Genomic DNA, 2,804 nt, shown 5'->3' with positions numbered 1-2,804 from the left:
ATTTTCAAAACACTATGTAATTACATGTTTTATTTCCTCTCTTACCCAGGAGTTATTTAGAAGAATATTGCTTAATTTCCTGGGATTTGGATTTTACTATTTAGTATTTTTCTTACTAATTCTTGGTTGTGCTGGATTATAGTCAGGGAGTTTGCATCTAAGAATTTATGGAAGTTTCTTTTATGATCTAATATATTAACTTAGTTTATAAATGCCATATGGCCATTTTAAAGGACTATTAATTAGGTATTTGTGGACGATAAATCATGAAAAACTTGTTGATTACATTATTTAATTCCTTTGTCCATTTGATTCATCAAAGTGCATGAAAGAAATAAAGATTACCAATAAGATTACAGTTCTCTCAATTTCTTTCTGATTTCTAAGACTTGTATTTTTAACATTTAGATGATATTTTATGCAGAACATCAACATCCATGAGCTTATAGCTTCTTTGTGATTTGCACCTTGTATTGATATAATATTCCATATAATGTTTTCTTTTTAAATTCTTTGTTTGATATTAAATCACCATCCCTACTTTAGTTTTTGCTTTGTTTTCATTCATGTACTGTCTTTGTCATCTTTTTGGGAAAGAAAAAAAAAGGTTTATGTGTCACTTTGATTTAGGCCTGCCATTTTGTAAACAATGTGCATTAATCAGATTTCTGCGATGAAATAGAAATCACCTTATGTGTTGAAAGTGGAAAGGGATTTAATGCAGGCAGTTCCGCGCTTATTGAAACGATAGGGGCGGCTGGAGGAGTAGAGATTGGGGGCCTTCACTGGGTTATTGATTCCAAGTTACTGTATGGGGGTCAGGAAGCTAGTGCTGCTGAGCCACCTCTCACCTCTCAGCTTGCCGAGTTAGTGACCAGACACAGGAGCACACTCTGGCTGTAGCTGATACTTGCATCTGCGCAGACTTGTGTCCTGTCAACCAGCAGCAGGCAAGCGGGCCTCCCCCTCACCACCATCTACCAAATGCATCTTCTTCGCGTGCACCTTCCTCAAGCGCAGCTTTCTGGCGCCACCTGATTCACACCCAGCACCCTCACCTTGAAGGCCTTTGAAAAAGGTAATTTTTAGTTTCGCAACCTCTCCAAACTGAAGGAGGACGGAGTGGGAGTTCGGAGAGCCAACCCAACAGTCCACCACACTCAGCAGCGTTGGGTTGATCCTTTTGAATCCTGAGAGCCTTTCTGTTTCAAATGGGGAGTACAGCCCAGGCAGAGTTACTGTGATAACTGGTAGTATTGATTTAACTGTTAAATTGTATGCTAACTTGCATTTCTCCTCTTCTTTTCTTATCTCTTCGTGTATTGGTCAACTTTGTTTGCTCTTTTTTTGCTTTGTAATTTGTAAGTTTTAGATCCCATTTTATTCTACCACGGATTATCTTTAAATTAAATCTACATAAAGGACTATATATTTAGGCTACATATGTAATTTTAAGTTAAATTTATATATTTATATATGTACATGTACATATATATCTTTTTCAAAGTCAGGCCTAAATTAGCATTTATTGACAAGTGATCGCTTCTCGGCCTTTTGGCTAAGATCAAGTGTAGTATTGACAAGTGTGCAGGGCTCTAGTTCATAGATAAGTGAAGCCCTCTGCTAATTCTTTTTATTTTAGTAGAAGGATATTTGGTAGATTATAGAATTGGTGGGAGGCCTGGCCAGCAAGGCTGGGGTCAGGGCGTAGGGAGCAGGAGACCAGGAACCTAGGCCCAGATCACACCCAGGACCAGCCTGTTCAGTGTCCTTCCTGCTGCTGCCACCAAGCCCCAGGGCACAGTCCTTCCTATCTCCCTTCCTCTAGTTCAGCGGTTCTCAACCTATGGATTGCGACCCCTTTGGCGGTCGAACGACCCTTTCACAGGGGTCGCCTAAGACCATCCTGCATATCAGATATTTACATTATGATTCATAACAGTAGCAACATTACAGTTATGAAGTAGCAACGAAAATAATTTTATGGTTGGGTCACAACATAAGGAACTGTATTTAAAGGGCCAGAAGGTTGAGAACCACTGCTCTAGTTACATCCTGGGCAGGCCTTCCTTTCAGCTGAACTTAGACCACCCACCTGGGCTCTCATCATAGGGATCTGGAAGGACAGTGTTTGGCTTTTCTAACTTCAGGGAGAAAGGCAGGCCTCACGTCCACTCCCTGAACCTAGGAGGTGTGAGAGGCTGCGTCCCCAAACTGAAGCGTCTCTTGCACACACCCCTCACTGTGAAAGATGCGAGCTTTAGTCCCTTTCCCTTCTCGCTTATCTGTAGTCTGGTCAATAAGCACTACTGACTTCTTCATGAATCAGACGCTAGTGTAGGCACAACATTTGGAAATCAGAAAGCCAATTTCTGTCTTCAAGGAATGTATAGTCTGGTGTGGGAGAGTTAGGTACTTAAAGGTGTTGTTTTACTGTCATGAGACACATGCTAGAAACATGTATGTTCACGGGTGGGATTGGAGCAGAGGAAATAGACACTTGGCCCGTCTAAGTGGGGAGAGGGCTAAGGACTGACCTGATTTTAAAAGAGGAGCATTTTCCAGATGTGCAGTAGCGAGGAAGCCACACGGACCCAGAAATCCCCCTCAGTGCACAGGAAAAAGAAGCCCTGTGCTGTTGGCAGGGCATGCGATGCCAGGCAGAGCCAGGGCAGCTGAGGCTGGCGAGGCCTAGGGAGCACCCTCAGGAGAGGAGAGTGACTGCAAGGACATGGTGGTGCCTAGTGACTCTCTTTCTCTCTGAGATCTGCTGGCTCTTTGGACCCACAGAGCTTCTAACCCTG

The 2,804-nt window shown here is 42.6% G+C and overlaps 1 pseudogene; it reads left to right on the top strand.

The window, feature by feature from the left end:
• Positions 1 to 1,538: 1,538 nt before the first annotated feature.
• Positions 1,539 to 1,665, top strand: LOC132214131 (U2 spliceosomal RNA; annotated as a pseudogene).
• The last annotated feature ends 1,139 nt before the right edge of the window (positions 1,666 to 2,804 follow it).

The sequence above is a fragment of the Myotis daubentonii genome, chromosome 12 (genome assembly GCF_963259705.1).
Source record: "Myotis daubentonii chromosome 12, mMyoDau2.1, whole genome shotgun sequence".
Taxonomy (NCBI): Eukaryota; Metazoa; Chordata; class Mammalia; order Chiroptera; family Vespertilionidae; genus Myotis; species Myotis daubentonii.
The sequence above is the reverse complement of the archived record's forward strand: the minus strand, read 5'-3'. Positions and strand labels throughout refer to the sequence as shown.